The sequence below is a fragment of the Rattus norvegicus genome, chromosome 8 (assembly GCF_021556685.1).
Source record: "Rattus norvegicus strain SHRSP/BbbUtx chromosome 8, alternate assembly SHRSP_T2T, whole genome shotgun sequence".
Classification (NCBI taxonomy): domain Eukaryota; kingdom Metazoa; phylum Chordata; class Mammalia; order Rodentia; family Muridae; genus Rattus; species Rattus norvegicus.
Window position 1 is genome coordinate 9,176,706 of NC_141541.1, and position 26,586 is coordinate 9,203,291.

At 39.3% G+C, this 26,586-nt stretch overlaps 1 long non-coding RNA gene across 1 annotated transcript in view; it reads left to right on the top strand.

Moving 5' to 3' along the window:
- The window catches only part of LOC148003931 (uncharacterized), a 47,591-nt gene extending 21,741 nt beyond the window's left edge, over positions 1 to 25,850 (top strand). The window contains exon 2 of the long non-coding RNA XR_015628180.1: positions 25,377 to 25,850. This is a non-coding gene — a long non-coding RNA (uncharacterized LOC148003931). The remainder of the gene's footprint in view (positions 1 to 25,376) is intronic.
- Positions 25,851 to 26,586: the final 736 nt, after the last annotated feature.

Genomic DNA, 26,586 nt, shown 5'->3' on the forward strand with positions numbered 1-26,586 from the left:
AAGCCAGAGGTGCTCCTTTGATTTCTTCTGGGAAAGTGGTCACTCACAGATTAAGTGATTCTTCATTGCCTAATGCAGGAAACAAAAGCATCATAACTGTGGATTTTCATTCACAGATAACCTTTTGTATCAGAATAATTCATAACCTTATAAAATATGAGTAATGACAGTCAACTTAATACAAACAAGCAAACCCACTATGTCAGCAGAGATTAGGTAAGAAAATGAGTATTAGTGTCCTGGGCTCTTTTCCTTAATTTTTTTTTGTTTCTTTTTTTCGGAGCTGGGGACCGAACCCAGGGCCTTGCGCTTCCTAGGTAAGCGCTCTACCACTGAGCTAAATCCCCAGCCCCTCTTTTCCTTAATTAAAAGCTCTTTTCAAACACCTACTTTGGGCATCAAAACGTTTTAAACTTGAAGTTATATGACTTCATACAATTATAGAATTATTATTGTATTGTTATGCAATTCTTTCTATTTGAGGTATTTTATTTATTTACATTTTTGTAAAATATACTATACTGCTTTACAGTAAATGAAATTAGAATCTCTTTAATTTTTTTAATGTAATACTTTCATTTTTGTTTGGGAATTTCACTTAATGCATCCTGATCACCCTCACAGGTCCACCCTCTCAACCTAGTGCCCTTACTTTCACTCAGTCACTGTGGAATGGTCAAACTCCTATTGACTACCCTCTTAAAGAAAAGTGAATCCTTCTGCACTCCACCCTCACTGGTAGCCAACAGTTGTAGAAAGCTGGATTACAGCATCCTTATATTTTTTGAGTTCTTTTGTTGACTCCCTGTCTACATTGTTGCCCTTTGGATAGGGGTTACCACAGAAGTCTTATTTGTCTCTTTAGCTGTGAGTCCTTAGTCATTTTTACAACTGCAGAAGCTTGCTAACCCTTAACAGTAGTCAGGATTATGGATAGCCACTTGCATTCCAGCATTTGCATGGCTCCTGGTTAGCATCTGGGCCCAAAGACATGCCACAGATCACAAACATGTGATGGCCCTTTGTAGTAACACGGGTCACAAGGACACTGCAGCAGAATCATGAACCCAAAGATTGTCCCCCAGCAGCATCATGTCGCAAGGACATTATCATAGCATCAGGAGGCACTACAGGCCAGACACATGAACTTTAGTGGTAGCTCCAGATTTTGACAACTTGGGTTAACCTCTCTCCATAGTGTAATCATAGCCCCTTTCCTCCATCTTTCCCACTCCTTCATCACAAACTAGTTAGTTGCAGAAGGATTGGAAACTACAGTATCACTCCACATATAGAGCCACAAGGCTCTACATCCAAATACTAATCGCCACGTGTCATTGGTCTGACTCAGGCCTCTGATCTCTGAAGCACCATAAATAATGTGCCAATGACACAGGATCTCAGCTTGGAGCAGGGTTCCTAAGAGAGGGGTGTTTGAGAGTATCAAAATGACAGGACTTGTAGTCACATAGTGGGTTCAAACTGGCGGTCTAGGTTCTGCTGAGATGGCTTTCTAGATTGTTCTCTCTCTCTCTCTCTCTCTCTCTCTCTCTCTCTCTGCATGTGTGTACATATGTGTATGTGTGTGTGTGCATGTGTGTGTGTATGAGAGTATGTATGTGTGTGTGTGTGTGTGTGTGAGAGAGAGAGAGAGAGAGAGAGAGAGAGTATGTGCGTGCGTGTGTGTGTGTGTGTGTTCTGATGCAGATAGCTTTTTCTTTCCTTTTTTTTTTTTTTTGATTTTTTTTTATTTATTTATTTTTTTTATTAACTTGAGTATTTCTTATATACATTTCGAGTGTTATTCCCTTTCCCGGTTTCCGGGAAAACATCCCCCTCCCCCCTCCCCTTCCTTATGGGTGTTCCCCTCCCAACCCTCCCCCCATTGCCGCCCTCCCCCCATAGACTAGTTCACTGGGGGTTCAGTCTTAGCAGGACCCAGGGCTTCCCCTTCCACTGGTGCTCTTACTAGGATATTCATTGCTACCTATGGGGTCAGAGTCCAGGGTCAGTCCATGTATAGTCTTTAGGTAGTGGCTTAGTCCCTGGAAGCTCTGGTTGCTTGGCATTGTTGTACTTTTGGGGTCTCGAGTCCCTTCAAGCTCTTCCAGTTCTTTCTCTGATTCCTTCAATAGGGGACCTATTCTCAGTTCAGTGGTTTGCTGCTGGCATTCGCCTCTATATTTGCTGTATTCTGGCTGTGTCTCTCAGGAGCGATCTACATCCGGCTCCTGTCGGTCTGCACTTCTTTGCTTCATCCATCTTGTCTAATTGGGTGGCTGTATATGTATGGGCCACATGTGGGGCAGGCTCTGAATGGGTGTTCGTTCAGTCTCTGTTTTAATCTTTGCCTCTCCCTTCCCTGCCAAGGGTATTCTTTTTCCTCATTTAAAGAAGGAGTGAAGCATTCACATTTTGATCATCCGTCTTGAGTTTCGTTTGTTCTAGGGATCTAGGGTAATTCAAGCATTTGGGCTAATAGCCACTTATCAATGAGTGCATACCATGTATGTCTTTCTGTGATTGGGTTAGCTCACTCAGGATGATATTTTCCAGTTCCAACCATTTGCCTACGAATTTCATAAACTCGTTGTTTTTGATAGCTGAGTAATATTCCATTGTGTAGATGTACCACATTTTCTGTATCCATTCCTCTGTTGAAGGGCATCTGGGTTCTTTCCATTTTCTGGCTATTATAAATAAGGCTGCGATGAACATAGTGGAGCACGTGTCTCTTTTATATGTTGAGGCATCTTTTGGGTATATGCCCAAGAGAGGTATAGCTGGATCCTCAGGCAGTTCAATGTCCAATTTTCTGAGGAACCTCCAGACTGATTTCCAGAATGGTTTTACCAGTCTGCAATCCCACCAACAATGGAGGAGTGTTCCTCTTTCTCCACATCCTCGCCAGCATCTGCTGTCACCTGAGTTTTTGATCTTAGCCAATCGCACTGGTGTGAGGTGAAATCTCAGGGTTGTTTTGATTTGCATTTCCCTTATGACTAAAGATGTTGAACATTTCTTTAGGTGTTTCTCAGCCATTCGGCATTCCTCAGCTGTGAATTCTTTGTTTAGCTCTGAACCCCATTTTTTAATAGGGTTATTTGTTTCCCTGCGGTCTAACTTCTTGAGTTCTTTGTATATTTTGGATATAAGGCCTCTATCTGTTGTAGGATTGGTAAAGATCTTTTCCCAGTCTGTTGGTTGCCGTTTTGTCCTAACCACAGTGTCCTTTGCCTTACAGAAGCTTTGCAGTTTTATGAGATCCCATTTGTCGATTCTTGATCTTAGAGCATAAGCCATTGGTGTTTTGTTCAGGAAATTTTTTCCAGTGCCCATGTGTTCCAGATGCTTCCCTAGTTTTTCTTCTATTAGTTTGAGTGTGTCTGGTTTGATGTGGAGGTCCTTGATCCACTTGGACTTAAGCTTTGTACAGGGTGATAAGCATGGATCGATCTGCATTCTTCTACATGTTGCCCTCCAGTTGAACCAGCACCATTTGCTGAAAATGCTATCTTTTTTCCATTTGATGGTTTTGGCTCCTTTGTCAAAAATCAAGTGACCATAGGTGTGTGGGTTCATTTCTGGGTCTTCAATTCTATTCCATTGGTCTATCTGTCTGTCTCTGTACCAATACCATGCAGTTTTTATCACTATTGCTCTGTAATACTGCTTGAGTTCAGGGATAGTGATTCCCCCTGAAGTCCTCTTATTGTTGAGGATAGCTTTAGCTATCCTGGGTTTTTTGTTATTCCAGATGAATTTGCAAATTGTTCTGTCTAACTCTTTGAAGAATTGGATTGGTATTTTGATGGGGATTGCATTGAATCTGTAGATTGCTTTTGGTAAAATGGCCATTTTTACTATATTAATCCTGCCAATCCATGAGCATGGGAGATCTTTCCATCTTCTGAGGTCTTCTTCAATTTCTTTCCTCAGTGTCTTGAAGTTCTTATTGTACAGATCTTTTACTTGCTTGGTTAAAGTCACACCGAGGTACTTTATATTATTTGGGTCTATTATGAAGGGTGTCGTTTCCCTAATTTCTTTCTCGGCTTGTTTCTCTTTTGTATAGAGGAAGGCAACTGATTTATTTGAGTTAATTTTATACCCAGCCACTTTGCTGAAGTTGTTTATCAGCTTTAGTAGTTCTCTGGTGGAACTTTTGGGATCACTTAAATATACTATCATGTCATCTGCAAATAGTGATATTTTGACTTCTTCTTTTCCGATCTGTATCCCTTTGATCTCCTTTTGTTGTCTGATTGCTCTGGCTAGAACTTCAAGAACTATATTGAATAAGTAGGGAGAGAGTGGGCAGCCTTGTCTAGTCCCTGATTTTAGTGGGATTGCTTCAAGTTTCTCTCCATTTAGTTTAATGTTAGCAACTGGTTTGCTGTATATGGCTTTTACTATGTTTAGGTATGGGCCTTGAATTCCTATTCTTTCCAGGACTTTTATCATGAAGGGGTGTTGAATTTTGTCAAATGCTTTCTCAGCATCTAATGAAATGATCATGTGGTTCTGTTCTTTCAGTTTGTTTATATAATGGATCACGTTGATGGTTTTCCGTATATTAAACCATCCCTGCATGCCTGGGATGAAGCCTACTTGATCATGATGGATGATTGTTTTGATGTGCTCTTGAATTCGGTTTGCCAGAATTTTATTGAGTATTTTTGCGTCGATATTCATAAGGGAAATTGGTCTGAAGTTCTCTTTCTTTGTTGTGTCTTTGTGTGGTTTAGGTATAAGAGTAATTGTGGCTTCGTAGAAGGAATTCGGTAGGGCTCCATCTGTTTCAATTTTGTGGAATAGTTTGGATAATATTGGTATGAGGTCTTCTATGAAGGTTTGATAGAATTCTGCACTAAACCCGTCTGGACCTGGGCTCTTTTTGGTTGGGAGACCTTTAATGACTGCTTCTATTTCCTTAGGAGTTATGGGGTTGTTTAACTGGTTTATCTGTTCCTGATTTAACTTCGATACCTGGTATCTGTCTAGGAAATTGTCCATTTCCTGAAGATTTTCAAATTTTGTTGAATATAGGTTTTTATAGTAAGATCTGATGATTTTTTGAATTTCCTCCGAATCTGTAGTTATGTCTCCCTTTTCATTTCTGATTTTGTTAATTTGGACACACTCTCTGTGTCCTCTCGTTAGTCTGGCTAAGGGTTTATCTATCTTGTTGATTTTCTCAAAGAACCAACTTTTGGTTCTGTTGATTCTTTCTATGGTCCTTTTTGTTTCTACTTGGTTGATTTCAGCTCTGAGTTTGATTATTTCCTGCCTTCTACTCCTCCTGGGTGTATTTGCTTCTTTTTGTTCTAGAGCTTTTAGGTGTGCTGTCAAGCTGCTGACATATGCTCTTTCCTGTTTCTTTCTGCAGGCACTCAGCGCTATGAGTTTTCCTCTTAGCACAGCTTTCATTGTGTCCCATAAGTTTGGGTATGTTGTATCATCATTTTCATTAAATTCTAAAAAGTTTTTAATTTCTTTCTTTATTTCTTCCTTGACCAGGTTATCATTGAGTAGAGCATTGTTCAATTTCCACGTATATGTGGGCATTCTTCCCTTATTGTTATTGAAGACCAGTTTTAGGCCGTGGTGGTCCGATAGCACGCATGGGATTATTTCTATCTTTCTGTACCTGTTGAGGCCCGTTTTTTGACCAATTATATGGTCAATTTTGGAGAAAGTACCATGAGGAGCTGAGAAGAAGGTATATCCTTTTGCTTTAGGATAGAATGTTCTATAAATATCCGTTAAGTCCATTTGGCTCATGACTTCTCTTAGTCTGTCTACATCACTGTTTAATTTCTGTTTCCATGATCTGTCCATTGATGAGAGTGGGGTGTTGAAATCTCGCACTATTATTGTGTGAGGTGCAATGTGTGTTTTGAGCTTTAGTAAGGTTTCTTTTACGTATGTAGGTGCCCTTGTATTTGGGGCATAGATATTTAGGATTGAGAGTTCATCTTGGTTGATTTTTCCTTTGATGAATATGAAGTGTCCTTCCTTATCTTTTTTGATGACTTTTAGTTGGAAATTGATTTTATTTGATATTAGAATGGCTACTCCAGCTTGCTTCTTCTGACCATTTGCTTGGAAAGTTGTTTTCCAGCCTTTCACTCTGAGGTAGTGTCTGTCTTTGTCTCTGAGGTGTGTTTCCTGTAGGCAGCAGAATGCAGGGTCCTCGTTGCGTATCCAGTTTGTTAATCTATGTCTTTTTATTGGGGAGTTGAGGCCATTGATATTGAGAGATATTAAGGACTAGTGATTATTGCTTCCCGTTATATTCATATTTGGATGTGAGGTTATGTTTGTGTGCTTTCATTCTCTTTGTTTTGTTGCCAAGACGATTAGTTTCTTGCTTCTTCTAGGGTATAGCTTGCCTCCTTATGTTGGGCTTTACCATTTATTATCCTTTGTAGTGCTGGATTTGTAGAAAGATATTGTGTAAATTTGGTTTTGTCATGGAATATCTTGGTTTCTCCATCAATGTTAATTGAGAGTTTTGCTGTATACAGTAACCTGGGCTGGCATTTGTGTTCTCTTAGGGTCTGTATGACATCAGTCCAGGATCTTCTGGCCTTCATAGTTTCTGGCGAGAAGTCTGGTGTGATTCTGATAGGTCTCCCTTTATATGTTACTTGACCTTTTTCCCTTACTGCTTTTAATATTCTTTCTTTATTTTGTGCGTTTGGTGTTTTGACAATTATGTGACGGGAGGTGTTTCTTTTCTGGTCCAATCTATTTGGAGTTCTGTAGGCTTCTTGTATGTCTATGGGTATCTCTTTTTTTAGGTTAGGGAAGTTTTCTTCTATGATTTTGTTGAAGATATTTACTGGTCCTTTGAGCTGGGAGTCTTCACTCTCTTCTATACCTATTATCCTTAGGTTTGATCTTCTCATTGAGTCCTGGATTTCCTGTATGTTTTGGACCAGTAGCTTTTTCCGCTTTACATTATCTTTGACAGTTGAGTCAATGATTTCTATGGAATCTTCTGCTCCTGAGATTCTCTCTTCCATCTCTTGTATTCTGTTGGTGAAGCTTGTATCTACAGCTCCTTGTCTCTTCTTTTGGTTTTCTATATCCAGGGTTGTTTCCATGTGTTCTTTCTTGATTGCTTCTATTTCCATTTTTAATTCCTTCAACTGTTTGATTGTGTTTTCCTGGAATTCTTTCAGGGATTTTTGCGATTCCTCTCTGTAGGCTTTTACTTGTTTATTAATGTTTTCCTGTGCTTCCCTAAGTGTGTTCATGTCTTTCTTGAAGTCCTCCAGCATCATGATCAAATATGATTTTGAAACTAGATCTTGCTTTTCTGGTGTGTTTGGATATTCCATGTTTGTTTTGGTGGGAGAATTGGGCTCCGATGATGGGATGTAGTCTTGGTTTCTGTTGCTTGGGTTCCTGCGCTTGCCTCTCGCCATCAGATTATCTCTAGTGTTACTTTGTTCTGCTGTTTCTGACAGTGGCTAGACTGTCCTATAAGCCTGTGTGTCAGGAGTGCTGTAGACCTGTTTTCCTCTCTTTCAGTCAGTTATGGGGACAGAGTGTTCTGCTTTCGGGCGTGTGGTTTTTCCTCTCTACAGGTCTTCAGCTGTTCCTGTGGGCCTGTGTCTTGAGTTCACCAGGCAGCTTTCTTGCAGCAGAAAAGTTGGTCTTACCTGTGGTCCCGAGGCTCAAGTTCGCTCGTGGGGTGCTGCCCACGGGCTCTCTGCAGCGGCAGCAACCAGGAAGACCTGTGCTGCCCCTTCCGGGAGCTTCAGTGCACCAGGGTTCCAGATGGTCTTTGGCTTTTTCCTCTGGCGTCCGAGATGTGTGTGCAGGGAGCAGTCTCTTCTGGTTTCCCAGGCTTGTCCGCCTCTCTGAAGGTTTAGCTCTCCCTCCCACGGGATTTGGGTGCAGAGAACTGTTTATCCGGTCTGTTTCCTTCAGGGTCCGGCGGGGTCCTGCCGCTCCTGGGCCCTCCCCCACGGGAGCCCAGAGGCCTTATACAGTTTCCTCTTGGGCCAGGGATGTGGGCAGGGGTGAGCAGTGTTGGTGGTCTCTTCCGCTCTGCAGCCTCAGGAGTGCCCACCTGACCAGGCGGTTGGGTTTCTCTCCAGCTTTTTCTTTCTAATCTAAAGACAATCTGGTTGAGACAGCGCTCTCTGCTAGTAAAAATTCCGAAGCGCTCTGGATAGATCATGAGTTTTCTGACCAAAGTCAGAAAAATTCTTGGACCTTCCAACGAAGTCAGAAATTCTGGTAGAAAAAATTCTAAAAGTAATTCTCAAGTTTTCTGTTCAAAGTCAGAAAGACCAAAAAAAATCTTCCTTAAAAATTGGATATTGTTTATTTATATTTCAAATGTTATTCCATTTCCTGATTTCCCAGACATAAGCTCCCTATCCCATTCCTCTCCCCTTCTTCTAAAAGGGTGTTCACCTTACCCAACCACCACCCCTTCCCACCTCCCCACACTGATATTATTCTACACTGGGGGATCCAGCCTTGGCAGGACCAAGGGCTTCTTTTGCCATTGGTGCCCAACAAGGTCATCCTTTGTTACATATTCAGCTGGAGCCATGAGTCTGTCCATGTGTAGTCTTTGGGTGGTGGTTTAGTCTCTGGAAACTCTGTTGGTTGGTATTGTTGTTCTTATGGGTTTGCAAGCCCCTTCAGCTCCTACCACGCATACTCTAATTCCTTCAACCTCCAATGGGGTCCTCTTTCTCAGCTCAAAGGTTTGCTTCTGTATTTGTTACATGCTGGCTGCTACATCAGGCCCCTGTCAGTTTGCACTTCTTAGCTTCATCAATATTGTCTAGTTTTGGTGTTTGTATAAGAATGGGCTGGATTCCCAAGTGAGGCAAGCTCTGAATGGCTATTCCTTCAGTCTGTGTTCCAAACTTTGTCTCCATATCCCCTCCTATAAATATTTTTGTTCCCTCCGTTTAAGAAGGACTGAAGCATCCACACTTGGTCATCCTTCTTCTTGAGATTCATGGAGTCTGTGGATTGTATCTTGGGTAATTTGAGCTTCTGGGCTAATATAGACTTATCAGTGAGTGCATGCTGTGTGTGTGTGTGTGTGTGTGTGTGTGTGTGTGTGTGTGTGTGTGTGTGGTGTGTGTGTGTGTTTTGTCATCAGGTTGCCTCACTCAGGATGATATTTTCTAGTTCCACCCATTTGCCTATTGATTTCATGAAGTCATTGCTTTTGATAACTGAGTAGTACTCCATTGTGTAGATGTACTATATTTTTTGTATCCATTCCTCTGTTGGAGGTCATCTGGGTTCATTCCAGCTTCTGGCTATTATAAATAAGACTATGAACATAGTTGAACATGTGTCTATGTCATATGTAAGAGAATCATTTAGGTATATCTCCAGGAGTCATATAGCTAGGTCCTCAGGTAGTACTATGTCCAATTTTCTGAGAAACCTCCAGACTGATTTCCAATGTAGTTTTACCAGCTTAAAATCCCACCAACATGGAGGAGGGTTCCTCTTTCTTTACATCATTTCCAGCATCTGTTGTCACCAGAATTTTTGATCTTAGCCATTCTGACTGTGAGATATGAGATGGAATCTCAGTGTTGTTTTGATTTGGATTTCCCTGATAACAGAATGTTGAACATTTCTTTAGGTGCTTCTCAGCCATTCTATATTCCCAAGTTGAGAATTCTTCATTTATCACTTTACCCTATTTATAGAAGGGTTATAACTGGCTCTCTGGAGTCTAACTTCTTGAGTTCTTTGTATATTTTGGATATTAGCCCTCTATCAGATGTAGGACTGGTAAAGATCTTTTCCCAATCTGTTGATTGCCCTTTGTCCTAATGACAATGTCCTTTGTGTTACAGAAGCTTTGCAGTTTTATGAGGTCCCATTTGTCCATTCTTGATCTAACATTATAAGCCACTTGTGTGTTCTTCACGAAAATTTCCCCACTGCCTATGTGTTCAAGGTTCTACATCACTCTTTCTTCTATTACTTTGAGTGTATCTGGTTTGATGTGGAGGTCCTTGAGCCACTTGGACTTAAGCATTGTACAGGGTGATAAGAATGGATCAACTTGCATTCTTCTATATGCTGACTTTCAGTTGAACCAGCATTATTTGTTAAAATTTTTATCTTTTATCCAGTGGATGGTTTCAGCTCATTTGTGAAAGATCAAATACGTGGGTGGGTTCATTTCTCGGTTTCAATTCTATTCCATTGACCTACCTGCCTGTCTCTGTAACAATACCATACATTTTTTTATGACTATTGCTCTGTAATACTGCTTGAGGTCAGGGACTGTGATTCCCCCAAAATTTATTTTGTTGTTGAGGATAGTTTTATCTATCCTGGGTTTTTTTGCTATTCAAATGAATTTGCACATTGATCTTTCTAACTCTATGAAGAATTAAGTTGGAATTTTGATGGGGATTACATTGAATCTGCAGATTGCTTTTGGTAAAATGGCCATTTTTACTATATTAATCCTGCCAATCCATGAGCATGGGAGGTCTTTCCATCTTGTCAGATCATGCTTCTTTCTTCAGAGATTTGAAGCTCTTGTCTTAGAAATTTTCACTTGCTTTTTTAGAGTCACAGCAAAGTGTTTTATGTTATTTGTGACTATTGTGAATGGTGTCATTTCCGTAATTTCTTTCTCAGCCTTTATCCTTTGAATAGAGAAAAGCTACTGATTTGTTTGAGTTAACTTCATACACATCCACTTTGCTGAAGTTGATTATTAGGCTTAGTAGTTCTGTGGTATAACTTTTGGGGTCACTTAAGTATACTATCATATCATCTGCAAATAGTGATATTTTGATTTCTTCCTTTCCAATTTGTATCCCTTTGACCTTTCATTATCTGACTGCTTTGGCTAGGACGTCAAGCACTATATTGAATAAGTAGTTAGAGAGTGGGCAGCCTTGTCTAGTCTCTGATTTTAGTGGGATTGCTTCAAGTTTTTCTCCATTTAGTTTGATGTTGGATACCTGTTTGCTGTATAATGCTCTGACTATGTTTAAGTAGGGGCTTTGAATTCCGGATCTTTCCAAGGCTTTTAACATGAAGGTGTATTGAATTTTTTCTCAAGTTCTAATGCGATGATCATGTGTTTTTTTTTCTCTGAGTTTGTTTACATAGTAGATTACATTGATGGGTTTGAAAAAATTCTTAGAAAGCTGTGTCCACTTATCAGACAGCCTTCTCTAGGTACCTTCCAGAAAACATCTAAAAGAGCTTTGTCAACTGTTTAAGTAATTACTGGGATTTGGTCAGATTTCCTGTTAGAAAATATTCTACAATAGCTATGAAAAGTTCTAAAAGAGCTGTTTTAGTTCTCCACGGATTTTTCTGACCAAAATTAGAATCATGTTAGAAAATATTCTTTTTTTTTCTTTTTTTTTTTTTATTAACTTGAGTATTTCTTATATACATTTCGAGTGTTATTCCCTTTCCCGGTTTCCGGGCAAACATCACCCTCCCCATCCCCTTCCTTATGGGTGTTCCCCTCCCAACCCTCCCCCCATTGTCGCCCTCCCCCCAACAGTCTAGTTCACTGGGGGTTCAGTCTTAGCAGGACCAAGGGCTTCCCCTTCCACTGGTGCTCTTACTAGGATATTCATTGCTACCTATGAGGTCAGAGTCCAGGGTCAGTCCATGTATAGACTTTGGGTAGTGGCTTAGTCCCTGGAAGCTCTGGTTGCTTGGCATTGTTGTACATATGGGGTCTCGAGCCCCTTCAAGCTCTTCCAGTTCTTTCTCTGATTCCTTCAATGGGGGTCCTATTCTCAGTTCAGTGGTTTGCTGCTGGCATTCGCCTCTGTATTTGCTGTATTATGGCTGTGTCTCTCAGGAGCGATCTACATCCGGCTCCTGTTGGCCTGCAATTCTTTGCTTCATCCATCTTTTCTAATTGGGTGGCTGTATATGTATGGGCCACATGCGGGGCAGGCTCTGAATGGGTGTTCCTTCAGTCTCTGTTTTAATCTTTGCCTCTCTCTTCCCTGCCAAGGGTATTCTTCTTCCCCTTTTAAAGAAGGAGTGAAGTATTCACATTTTGATCATCCGTCTTGAGTTTCATTTGTTTTAGGGATCTAGGGTAATTCAAGCATTTGGGCTAATAGCCACTTATCAATGAGTGCATACCATGTATGTCTTTCTGTGATTGGGTTGGCTCACTCAGAATGATATTTTCCAGTTCCAACCATTTGCCTACAAATTTCATAAAGTCGTTGTTTTTGATAGCTGAGTAATATTCCATTGTGTAGATGTACCACATTTTCTGTATCCATTCCTCTGTTGAAGGGCATCTGGGTTCTTTCCAGCTTCTGGCTATTACAAATAAGGCTGCGATGAACATAGTGGAGCACGTGTCTTTTTTATATCTTGGGACATCTTTTGGGTATATGCCCAAGAGTGGTATAGCTCGATCCTCAGGCAGTTCAATGTCCAATTTTCTGAGGAACCTCCAGACTGATTTCCAGAATGGTTGTACCAGTCTGCAATCCCACCAACAATGGAGGAGTGTTCCTCTTTCTCCGCATCCTCGCCAGCATCTGCTGTCACCTGAGTTTTTGATCTTAGCCATTCTCACTGGTGTGAGGTGATATCTCCGGGTTGTTTTGATTTACATTTCCCTTATGACTAAAGATGTTGAACATTTCTTTAGGTGTTTCTCAGCCATTCGGCATTCCTCAGCTGTGAATTGTTTGTTTAGCTCTGAACCCCATTTTTTAATAGGGTTATTTGTCTCCCTGCAGTCTAACTTCTTGAGTTCTTTGTATATTTTGGATATAAGGCCTCTATCTGTTGTAGGATTGGTAAAGATCTTTTCCCAATCTGTTGGTTGCCGTTTTGTCCTAACCACAGTGTCCTTTGCCTTACAGAAGCTTTGCAGTTTTATGAGATGCCATTTGTCGATTCTTGATCTTAGAGCATAAGCCATTGGTGTTTTGTTCAGGAAATTTTTTCCAGTGCCCATGTGTTCCAGATGCTTCCCTAGTTTTTCTTCTATTAGTTTGAGTGTGTCTGGTTTGATGTGGAGGTCCTTGATCCACTTGGACTTAAGCTTTGTACTGGGTGATAAGCATGGATCGATCTGCATTCTTCTACATGTTGCCCTCCAGTTGAACCAGCACCATTTGCTGAAAATGCTATCTTTTTTCCATTGGATGGTTTTGGCTCCTTTGTCAAAAATCAAGTGCCCATAAGTGTGTGGGTTCATTTCTGGGTCTTCAATTCTATTCCATTGGTCTATCTGTCTGTCTCTGTACCAATACCATGCAGTTTTTATCACTATTGCTCTGTAATACTGCTTGAGTTCAGGGATAGTGATTCCCCCTGAAGTCCTTTTACTTTTGAGGATAGTTTTAGCTATCCTGGGTTTTTTGTTATTCCAGATGAATTTGCAAATTGTTCTGTCTAACTCTTTGAAGAATTGGATTGGTATTTTGATGGGGATTGCATTGAATCTGTAGATCGCTTTTGGTAAAATGGCCATTTTTACTATATTAATCCTGCCAATCCATGAGCATGGGAGATCTTTCCATCTTCTGAGGTCTTCTTCAATTTCTTTCCTCAGTGTCTTGAAGTTCTTATTGTACAGATCTTTTACTTGCTTGGTTAAAGTCACACCGAGGTACTTTATATTATTTGGGTCTATTATGAAGGGTGTCTTTTCCCTAATTTCTTTCTCGGCTTGTTTCTCTTTTATGTAGAGGAAGGCTACTGATTTATTTGAGTTAATTTTATACCCAGCCACTTTGCTGAAGTTGTTTATCAGCTTTTAGAAAATATTCTTGAAGTACTGTTTGTACTCTCTAGTTATCCACAGAATGCTTAGCTCTCACTACAGAAAAATTCTAAATATGAACTGTCACTTTCTGCTAGATCATCTCATGCAGACTAAGAGCCCTAGGTTTTTTTTTTACATATCAATTTAGTTATTTATTCCAGGTTCCCTTTTGTTTATCCTATGAATCAGCTTCCTGTGACCCCAGCACCTTGACTCTTAGGAGATAACAAGTTTATTATTTTTTTAAACTTTGTAAAATAACTCAGAGAGCTGTCTCCCTGTGTTAAGCACAGACAATAAGCTATCTGGGTGGGACCCATCCTGAAATTACCATTTCTACCACACCTGGGCCTAGACATTTTGTGCTATAGGTCAACTTAGAACTCTTGAATCTGCCTGGTTTGTATCTGCCAGATAAGCTGACTCATTAATGCAGCTGTTTTGCTTCTTTAGATTCATGAAGCCCCTCCTATAATTCATATTGTATCCTAATTTTAGGAGAAATTATGATTTTTTAATGTTGTTTTTTTGTTTTTTATTAAATTTTTTATTCATTTATATTTTAAATAATATTCCCTTTCCTGGCTACTCTTCCACCAACCCTACATATCATCCTTTCTCATTCCCCTTCCTTTTGCCTATGAGGGTGCTCCTCCACTCACTCCCACTTCACCCCTCTAGCATCCCACTACACTGGGGCATTAAGTCTTCCTCCCTTCTCATTAATGTCCGATAACCCATCATCTGCTACTTATGAGGCTGGAGCCATAGGTCCCTTCATGTATACTCTTTGGTTGGTGGTTTATTCCCTGAGAGCTCTGGATGGTCCAGTTAGTTTATATTCTTCTTATAGGTTGGCAATCCCCTTCAAATCCTTCAGTTCTTTTCTAACCTCTTCCTTTGGGGTCCCAGGGTTCAGTCTGATGGTTCCCTGTAAGTATCTGCATAGGTCAGGTGCTGGTAGAAATTTTGAACCCATGTTTTTAAACTTTTTTCCACAGACTTAAGGGTCTCTTCTGAAGGTCACAGTATTTACTATGGTGCTGAGACATTACCCACATTTTTGTCCTCCAAATTCATGCAATCTGTAATTATCATGGAGTCATTAGAGTTAACAAGAAGAACATTCCTTAAACAAGGAATGTAAAATATGTATATAAAACAAGCCTTATGAGAACAGTAACCATCAACACTCATTGAGGCATATGCCTGCTGTCCATATCCCAGAAACAGGAACCGTATCTTTCTGTTTCTACCAAAACCATAGTGTACTTGGCAATACTGGATCATAGACAATATTTCTTTGGTCATAGCCCTGCTGGTTTTCATCTTTAGTAGGAATCACATTTTCCAAGATGTGTTTTGCAGCAGTGGCTCTTCCACTCTATCAGCTCATGGATGGAGTAGCTATTGGAGTTAACCAACATGAAGCACTGAATCTGGGCCTTGAAGGCAGCTGAGTTGGTCAGGCAACCCTGGGTCCAGACTCTGGGCAACTCTGGGTAGCTGCCCACTGGGCAGACACAGATGCTATACTGTAAAGTGCTACTTATTGTGATAGTGTTTATTTTTGAGACATTTCTAGGCTTTCCACTTAGTCATTTCTAATTTCATCTACTGCTGGCTACTGAAACACTGAGGATAAAGGTGCTGACATTTACTTATTATCAGAATGGTAAGCTGGGAAGATAGCTCTATGTCAACTTTCAACAAGGAAGTCCCTATAAGCTGGAGCGCACAAATTCAGTTTCTCTCTCAGTGACAAAGCAAACAAACACCAGTAGTCATGGATAATTTTGCCTTATGCTAGATCTTTGTCACACTGCCCCCTGATTACTGCTACCTCATTTTCTAGTCTCCTTGCTGGTTTGAAGTCTAAACTCCTAATGCACTTGTTCAGAGTTTATGAATTTCAATATACTTTTCTTTCTCCCACTTTTCTAAGTTTAGATGGTACAGATTCATATAATGTTCCTTTGATCTTGCCCCAAACGCTCTAGACTACATATTTGCCCAAACACTTGCCTTCTACCATCTGACCATGCATTCTTATTTACTGCATTCTATCTGGACTTTCTTAACTCCAATAGCCAGCTGTCATGGCCATGTGTTTATAACTAACTTACTCCATGGCAGCTTCCTCCTTACGCCATCTTCTTCCTACTCATGGTTTTTCTCTGACCCCAAGCCCAGAACACCAAGCCTCACCTGTCTCAACTCTGCTTATAAACTGTAGGCATCTTTTATTCACCAATCAGTAATAATTTAGGGAATAAGATCACAAAGTATCACTTGTGTATCGATTCGCCTCTCTCCAGGGGCAATAAGGCCTTAGGAACAATATTTAGCATTACAATTCAAGCAGCAACCCCCTACAGCCTTCACTGTCAAATACTGGACAAACATGTCAGTCTTCAGCACATCATCCCCTCTGAAGTCTTTAACAAGTCTACTGGAAGTGGGAGTATAGGGTGCAGAAATGGGACACAGGAATGTCTGTTGCTAATACCAGTTTCTTCTGGAGGTCTAACTTTTTATTTTGCTTTCCACATTGGCTCTTGAAACATTCAGTTCTACTGTTCTTTTTCCTAATACACAATTTTAGGAAAAAACTATACTACCTCTAAAAAAATGTCTACAGAATTCTTATAAGGTGAGAGAGGTCTGACTCCTAGAGGAAGACATTTCAAATTCTGTTATTTCAAATGTGGATAACAAATACAGAAAACCATGAAATTGACTGCCCAATCTGGCATAGCTTCATCGTCCCTGACATATATTTTACACTGTATGGCTAATTAAATTATAAAATGTTTCTTGGGGTTGGGGATTTAGCTCAGTGGTAGAGCATTTGCCTAGCAAGCACAAGGCCCTGAGTTCGGTCCCCAGCTCCTAAAAAAAAAATAAAAGAAAAAAGAAAAGAAAAAAAAAGTGTCCATAAAATGTTTCTCATAATTCTCAATGTTTATCATGTATTTTTCAAGTTTCTATGTATTGTTTTAAATATTTATTTTTATTTTGTATTTTTGAGTGTTTTGTCTCATGCATATTAGTGCTCCTGAAGGCCAAATGAGGACACTGTATCCTCTGCAATTGGAGTTAAGAACAGTTGTCAGCTTTCATGTTGCTGCTAGGAATCAAACGTGGGTCCCCTGATATAGCAAGAGCTATTAACTGATAAGCCATCTCTGTAATATTTCTAAATCCTACTTTCTATATTGCTCATGAAGAATTTAATACATTTATTTTATATGTTCAGGACTTGATGTCATATATTTTCTTCACATAATTTATCAATTATGCTTATATCTGATTTTCGCATGTTGGTATGGTTTTTAAGCCTGTAGTGGTTAAACTATTATTAAACCTATTACTATTTCTATACTTCAAATCAATAAATAGTTTGATAACTATGTCAATTAAAAAGAATCTCAGAGTTCACATAAAACTGTACTTTTTGCCTATTAACATTCTCCCTCCTGTTTCTTTGTTATTCGCCATCACCAGCTATATTATGTATATTTTTAATTTTCGTAATTTGTGGTTTCTCTCAGGTGTCAATAAGGTACAATGTTTTCTCTTCTTTGTTCTGTGTTTCTGAACAAAGAATGGTTGCTACATTATAGGCACTCAATATGTACTTACAGAGTGACCGAACAGTATGGTGAAAAGATTTCTTGCTAACATTAGATACCTAAATATGTTGGAGAAGGATAATCAAATAATTATGGCTTGCATCTACTAAGTACTTGCTAACAGGCATTGCATTGTTCACATACAATCTCATGATTGGATTTCATCATAGTGAGTAGGAGTAAAAACATTCCATGTAAGAGACTTCTGGACATAAAACACAGTCCTTACCTATTCCTTTATCTTATAAAGTTTATGTAGATCTTCTCAAGCCTTCAGCTGTTGTGCTGTAACATTATTAGTACTTATTATATAGTACTTAACTAATAACATTCTGTAATGCTCCTGAAAATGGTGCTAACTCTAAGTGAGGATATTCATTAGAGAAACACAAACTTTCTTGTAGAATATAGAGAAATGTGAGATTAGGAAACATGTGACCATCACAAGGCAATTTGCAGTAACAACCTTAGGCCACTTTGAATCCAAACTTGCATTACTAAATTAACCAATATGCTGCCACTTGGAATGTGATTTTAAAACCAGGAGAAACCAGACTTACTGGGATTTAAGAATGTGGAATGAAATGAAAATTTCCAAAGAGATGTCATTTTTTCACTTCAGATTTCAGTAAAGAATGATGAAACTACTTATGTCCAGGGTTTTATCTTAGATGAATTGGAAAATAACTCCCTAGACATACTGATTTCATAATATGCTGAAAACATACATGTGGACCATGATTTGATTAATATGATCAATATAGAGAATAGGTATCTTCTCTCTCTTTTCTCTTTTTCATTCCTCCCTCCCCCTCTTTGCTCTTGTCCTTCCTCCACAGTCCCTCGAAGTTTGTTCATTTGCACAGATAGAAATTTAGTCATCTGAATGCTAATGACAGCTGAGATAAATTGTCTTAAGTTTTTGTGTTGCAATAAGTAATGAATCTTTATCAGACAAATATGATTCTGGATATATTTATATTTGGACACATGAAAGAGAAAGAAGGAAAATGCAAGTTACGAAATGTGTTACTAATGTTTTCTGGAAGTCTACAACCTAGTTGCCCCCAAAGATGTTAAAAGCCATCTGTGTGTTTTTCTTTTCATGAACTGAAGTAGGATCACAGGGTTAGCTCTTATTTATACAAAGAAAATGACTGCAGGATATTGAGTGGGTGGTTATTGATTTCTGAAATCTTTGCCAAATATTTCACATTTTATTTGGAAGGAATTGAGAGTCGAAGGAGGGAGAGATACAGAGAGGGAAGGAGGAGGAGGAGGAGGAGGAGGAGGAGGAGGAGGAGGAGGAGGAGGAGGAGGAGGGGGAGGGGGAGGGGGAGGGGGAGGGGGAGGTAGAATCTGAGCCCACATCTATTTTCTATTAAAGACACTAAAATATTTTTGCCTGAATCAGTTATTATTAATATTTACTTTTGATTTGTTTCAGTCTGCAGATGTGTTTATTAAAAATGTTTGTGTATTGCCACTAGTTTAATGTCCCTTTCCTCATTTTATTATTTTATATACGCAACTGCTTTTCTGCATATATATTTCTGTACACTACTGGCAATCTTGGTGCCCACAGAAGCAAGATAAGAAATCAAATCTCATGGAACAGTAGTGACAAATTTTGTTAGCCACCATGTTGAGTGTTGGGAACAGACCCCAGGTCCTCTGCAAGGACACTCAGTGCTCTTAACATCTAAGCAGTATTCCTAAAACTCTGACACTTATTTACTTATGTAATCTCTTACTCTATGTGACCAGTAATTTGTCAAAAACATTCAAATATAGTAGTAGACAAGCACCTGATTTCTAAGTAAGAGAAAAACCCACTCAACATCACTTATTGTATATGTGTATATACACATATATGTGTGTTAGTATTTATGTTTGTCTGTGCATGGTAAATTCTTCATTTTGATGTTCTTAACTATATAAATTGTGGCAAATTGCTCTACTTATCAAGTTCCCTGCTTTATCTTCTGGAAAATAAGTTGAACAATATTAGCCTTGAGGAACTACTGTCAAACCTAACTATGGTATTTAATTTGTGGTGATCTGTGCAGTTTTTAGAAGCAGCAGCAGCAACATCTGTAGTAAGAGTCTTTACTTTCTTGCTTTCTGTTCTTATACACATACACCTGAACATTTAGACCTAGAATCCAGAATCCCACAGTCTTTCTGTGTATTTCATATTGTGTACTAAAAAGTAAAACTGAAGAAAATAGAGAATACAACAATATTGCTGCCTAGTACAGGAGTTAGTGAGAATCAATATCGGGTTGTCATTGCAGCAGCGTTTGAATACAACTGAGACAGATGAGAGCAGAAACCCAGAAATATATATGAGTAGGATTGACGAAGGATAGGAAAGGCAAGTTGCTCATTTATGCATTAGAGGCAGAGATTGATTGCAGGATTCACTGACTTACAGGTTTAAACTATTCTTCAGTGACTCATGATTGCTTTCCATGTGGGTCCAGGTAGATGCTTTAAGGCTCTTTGCTTTTCTCTGCATCTATGTAACCTTTAAAGTTGATAATATAAATGTACAGTAACAGTTCAAAACACCATTTTTGTGTACTAGAAGGGAGTCAGAGGGCACTCTCCTGAAGGGCACAAGTTGCTCACTCAGCAGCCTGTGCAGGATGATTCTCACGCCACGGTCATGGGATTTGCAAGTTTGATATTTCATTCCCAAGTTTGGTGTTAGACAGGGTGTTTAATAATATTCTTTGAAATATTTGTCTCAGTTTTTGTTTCAATCAAGGGACACTCTGACCAAAGCAACTAATAAATGAAGCACTAAAGTTGGCCTTTGGTTACAGTTTCAGTTGTAGGTGCTGGAACAGTAGCTTATACCTTATTGCCAAGGTGAAGGCGGGGTGGGGGGAGATAGGGAGAGAGCGAGAGCTGACCTGCCTATTGAAATCAAAACATCTGCCCCCAGTGACATTCTTGCTAATCCTTCCTGAACAGTGTACCAATTAGGGAGCCAACATTCAAATCTGGGAACCTGGAAGCCATTCTCATTCCAATCTCCACAGTGTTTCACTGGGTTTTCTATTAGTCTAATTATATACATATGAAAAATGTACATAGTTATTTGTATGTTATGATCTAAAACATGTTCTTTAAAATAAATTCTAGCTTTTGACCCTCCTAGTTCTTATCTAGAGTGGTAACACATTTAGTAAAATAAGGGTCCTTTCGGTGAACTAAATCACACTACTTGACTGATTACTGCAGATAAAAATGCTATTGCATGGAGTTTTTATATGATACTATGCAAATTAAGACTATAGGCATAATTCTAATTATGAACAAACAGGGAACTCAGAGTTTCAATCCTAGAGATTTACTGGAAATTTCTTTGTGCATTTTAAAAGACCAGTATTATTCACAATTGTGAATACTGAACTGTAGGAAAGAAACATATTCATCAAGGTAGAATAATTTTGTCCCTCTGTCTGTCACCTGGAAAGGTAAGCTGGAATCAGGAGTCTTTAGTGTTCTGTTCTTTGATTCAGAAAATCAAATCTGCACAATGATTAGGTGACTTAATATCTTCCATCCTTTGGGGTATGTTGAACTCTATATAAACTAACTAATGCATTGTTTCCATTAAATATAGGTGATTTTGCTTCTAAACAGGTCTTCTTTTAATTAATAAAAGAATGTTAGATTTCCAAGTGCCCAGGATCACTGTTTTTAAGAAAATAAGTAGCAGTGTGGCTTATTTTTTTTTTTAGATTCATCCAGGATCATAAATCTTTTATGAGCTGTGTTCAAAATACACAAAGAACAAAGATAAATATTACTAGAATTCTTTTTTAAACTTTGGAAAAAGTAAAAAGACAAAAACTGTATAACATTTGGAATTGAAGCAGTCTCCCAATATAGCTCCAATGCTTGGCTTTTTGGAAGTTAGAAGCACATATTTTAATAGAGGAATATCGTTCCAGTTCCTTTCTCAATGAATACTACAAAATCAGGTCATTGTGAATGGTACAAAATAACATACTGCTATAAAAGAAACTGTGGATTTCTCATGGAAAGCAAATGAGGTTTCTGTTAATTATTTTATATCATTTTCATTTATTGTATTGTAGAGTGCCATGAATATCAAAATTTCAAAAGCACCAAAGTACTGTGAGCTGTTGTTTTGAAAATTTTGCATTTTGCAACTTCTGAATAGCTTGATGTTATCGATACTGAAATCTCTTTGTCTCCCACATCAAAAACAAACGCAATGCATATCAGTTTGAAAACAAAACATTTTCTTTTGTTCCTCAAAAGGTTAAAGACTTAAGCAGTAAAATGGTTGTTTGTGGAAAGCTTTACGCAGAGATGCATAAGACAAGTGCATTTTTATTAAAATTCTGTTTATGGGCTCTCATTCAGCCTGAGAGCATGTGTGTAGGTTATTAAAACAGTCAGTCTCTAATGGGCAATGGGCATGCTGCTGAGCATTGGACAGCATTTCCTTCTCACTGCTCCATAATCTAAAATAAATCCAGAAAGAAGTCAATTGTCAACCCTTGAAAACTCTAAGGAGGCAGAATGAAGGAGGAAATTGAAGTAGATGAGTAATTTAAAAAGGTTTAGTTTAGACAATATTTGGACTTAATAGTACTTTTCATATAGTCTAAACGGATAATTCTGCAGCCTCAGGAACATCATTTTGGCAAATTTGGCGATCTCTCTATGTAGATGCTGAAGATGCATTATAACCAAGCTTCTCTGCTACAGACTGATCTCTTCTATGATAGTATGATGAGTAAGTTTGCAAATGTTTAGGTGGGATTCACTTCAACATTTGTAGTGTTTTTATTCTGAGAGAGATAAGCCAGTAATGTTAACAAGGCTAAAGAAAGGTGTGGACTGTGGAAGACATAAAAGGGAAGTGTTGGCAAAGCAAGCAGCAGGTAAAAATTTAACCCGAAGATCTGCAGAGCAATCTGTCTGCAAGATGGTTGAGGGCCCCAGGGCAGCAGTTTTGAAGGCTACCTGGCACACACTGGAGTTTCTTTTCCTTTTTTACTTCTTATTATTCTTTTTATCGTTTTTCCTTTTTTTTTTTACACTCCAGATTTTACTTCCCTCCTGATCCATTCCCTGACTATTTTACATCCTGTATTTCCTCCATGAACCCCTGTTTCCATGAAAATGTCCCCACCCTACCCACAGGACTAGACTTCTAAAATTCCTGGACCCTCCAGTCTCTTGAGGATTAGGTGCATCTCTGACTGAACCCAAACCTGGCAGTCCTCTACTGTATCTGTTGGGGGCCTCATATCAGCTGTGTATGCTGCCTGGTTGGTTATCCAGTGTCTGAGATATCTCGGGGGTCCAGGTTAATTGAAACTGTTGATCCTCCTACAGGGTCACCCTCCTCCTCAGCTTCTTCCAGCTTTTCCCTAATTCAAGCACAGAGGTCAGCAGCTTCTGTTCATCAGTTGGGTGCAAATATCTGCATCTCACTTTTTCAGTTGCTTGTTGTGTCTCTCAGAGGGCAGTCATGATAGGTTCCTTTTTGTGAGTGAGCACTCCGTAGCTTCAGTAATAGTGTCAGGACTTAGGGCTACCCCTTGAACTGGATCCCACTTTGGGACTGTTGCTGGACTTTCTTTTCCTCAGGCTCTTCTCCATTTCCATTGCTGCAGTTCTTTCAGACCCGAACAATTCTGGGTCAGAGTTTTGACTGTGGGATGGCAACCCCATCCCTAACTTGATGCTGTCTTTCTGCTGAAGGTGGGCTCTACAAGTTCCTTCTCCCCGCTTAGGGCATTTCATCTTGGGTCCCTCCCTTTGAGTCCTGAGTAACTGAGACCTGCAAAGTCTCCCTCTGGTTTCCTCTCAGGCAGGAATTTTGATAAGTCAAGCACTGTTGGTAGCTTACAGTCGTCTTAATCTGCTTTGGACATAAGGCTCATCATGTTTACACACCTGCCATACTGGCTAGCATCATTTTCATAAAGCCTGTATAAAACAGGCATTCCAATGTTTTTCTTGTTGTTGTTTGTTTTCCTTTAGTTTTGTTTTGTTTTGTTGTTTCATTTTGTTAGTTAGTTTGGTTGGTTGGTTCTTTTTTTGCATTGGACACACAGCATTCGAATATATGTGTTTTATGAAAATTATGAAAGCCCAGTGGCTTTTATGGTGGCACAAATCTGTAATCCTTTAAATTCATAGAGAAAACAGACTGAAGGCAATAAATAGATCCTGTTCAAACTGTTCTACATAACTAGTTGCAATCCACCTAGAGTTAAATCTGAGACTCTTAAAAGCCCCAAATATACAATAAATAAGGTAAAACTACACTAAAGAGAATAAAATTTGATTATTAGTAATTATAAAAAGTGTAAGTAATTCACAGAGTTAACATTGCAGAGGGATCAAAAAGCTGAGGTCCTATCACAGAAACTCTTAACACTGGATATCAATACAATTCAGTATCATTGATTAGGACTCCCAGACCCCTGAGTCAAAAAGAAGACAGTAGTACTGAGTTAAGATCACAAAGTGTGGAGCAGAGGCTGAAGGAAAGGCCATCTAGAGACTGCCCCACCTGGGGATCCATCCCATATATAAACACAAAACTCAAGCACTATTGTGGATGCCAAGAAGTGCTTGCTGACAGGAGCCTGATAGAGCTGTCTCCTGAGAGTTTCTGCCAGAGAATGACAAATACAGAGGCAGATGCTTGAAGCCAACCATTCGATTGAGCACAGGTACCTCAATAGAGGAGTTATAGAAAGGACAGAAGGAACTGAAGGGAATTGCAATCCCACAGGAAGAACAATATCAACCAACCAGACCCACCAGAGCTCCCAGGTACTAAACCACCTACCAAAGAATACACATGGAGGGACCAATGGCTCCAGCCACATATGTAGCAGAGGATAGCCTTCTAGAATATCAATGGGAGGAGAGACCCTTGGTCCTGTGAAGGCTTGATGCCACAGTACAGGTAAATTCCAGGTCGGGGAGCCAGAAGTGGTTGGGTGGGTAAGCACCCTCATAGAAGTAGGGAAAGAGAGAATGAGATAAGGGGATTACTGGAGAAGAAACAGGGAAAGGGGATAACATTGGAAATGCAATTAAAGAAAATATCCAATTAATAAAAGAAAATCATCTCAATGGTCTTGATTCTGCAGCCTCAGGAACGTTGTTGTGGCTGGGGAGTCTGCTCAGCAGTTAATAGAGTCTGCTTTGTTCTTCCACAGAATTTGTTCTCATTCCTAACTCCCAAACAGCAGCCCACAACCCTCTGTAACAACAGTTTCCTAGAATTTGACACCCTCCTCTGGTCTCTAAATGTACAGACATCCATGCAAGCAAAACTATCATAATATAAAAATGAATCTTGTCAGCAAGCACTTCTTGGCATCAGCAATAGTGACTGGGTTTGATATCTCCTGAGAGGTTTACTGATACAGATTAATATGCTTACAGCCAACAATTAGACAAGGACCCCAATGGAGGGTTTAGAGAAAGGACTGAAGGAGTTGAAGGGGTTTGCCGCCCCATAGGCAGAACAACAATATATCAACTAACCAGACCCTGCAGGGCTTCCAGAGACTAAACCACCAAGCAAAGAATATGAAGAGTGCCCCCGCCCCAATAGACCCATGGCTCCAGTCACATATGTAGCAAAAGCATTGTCTGGCATCAGTAGGAGGAGAAGCCCTTGAGCCTGTGAAGGCTCTTTTTCCCACTGTAGGGGAATGCCAGGGTGTTGAGGTGGGAGTGGGTGGATAGGAGAGGGCATCCTCAAAGAAACAGGGGAAGGGGGGACAGAAAGGGAGTAAATGGGAATACATGAAATGTAAATACATAAACTATCCAATAAAAATACAATTAAAAGAAAACAAAAAATTAAAAATGACTCTTTAAAAAAATACCTGGATACTTATCAAAATCATCTGCCCATTTATTTCTTCCAGTAATTCTACAATTTGTTGTGTGGAAACAAGGTCCATAACAGAAGAAAATTAGTGAAATCTTCCAAAAGGATGTTTTGATTCTAGGCTTGTTCCAACAAGAACTAAACAATGCATGTGCACATGGTGTGTCCATGTGTGCGACATGGTGAGTGCACAGATGACAGAGAACAACCTTCTGAGGTGTGCTTACACATTGTTCTGAGGCTCAGTCTCTGACGTTGTCATGAAGGCTGTGCACACCTCTCCAAGATGGCTACACTAGGAGTTTAAGGAGATTCTCTTCTGTTTCCAACTTTCTGGCGGAGCATTGACAGTCTGTGTTTACATGGTATCCTGGGAGTAACTCAGATCTTCAGGCTTGCAAGCCAAGTTTTTTAACCTACTGTGGCATTTTCTGGGTCTTCCCCTGGTCTTTTTAATGCACTTCTTTATATACTATGCTAAGAGTTTCTAAAATAAATACAGTTACAGTGACTTAATGTTGTTGTCCTTTAATAAAATAAAGAAACTTTACAACTACATAGATGCATATATCTCTCCACTGTTATTTTATGGAAATATAAAACTACATGATATATTTAATTTATGCACACATGAATATACAGCCCTGTATTAATCTGTAATACACAATATATCTACAGCTGTTTTCAAATGTAATATAAAATGCCATTTATTTCCTTTGGCTATCATCTTTATTATAAATAAATGAAAGGAAAGATATATTTTCATATTTACGTAGTCAGTTACTATGGCACATGTCTCTATTCACTACAGATGATCCACTTTGCATTTCCTTTTCTTCAGTATATAAAGCATTTTTGTGGGTTTCATACAGGCATGGGTTTTTGAAATTTTATCTGTTGTTTCCCATTGAGATAGGTTTTATGTAGTACAGATTGTCTCGAACTAATTATAGTGTCAACAACTACCATGACATTCAGATATGTCTGACTCAACATCTAGAAACATGGCATTACAGGCATGTTCGGTAGAGTTCTGTGCCCTGAGCCAAGGCCTCCATGTGTGATAAATACGAGCTTTACCAATTGAACCTGATCCAAGCCTTAAAAATGTTGCATTTTGGGCTTTAATTGTATTACAGTTGATATGTGTGTGGAAAGCGATATTGTATTAATTTCCTTCTTATATACCTGAGGTTAGATTATTTCTTTTATTCTATCTTTATGTTTACCAAACATTTCCCTTTTAT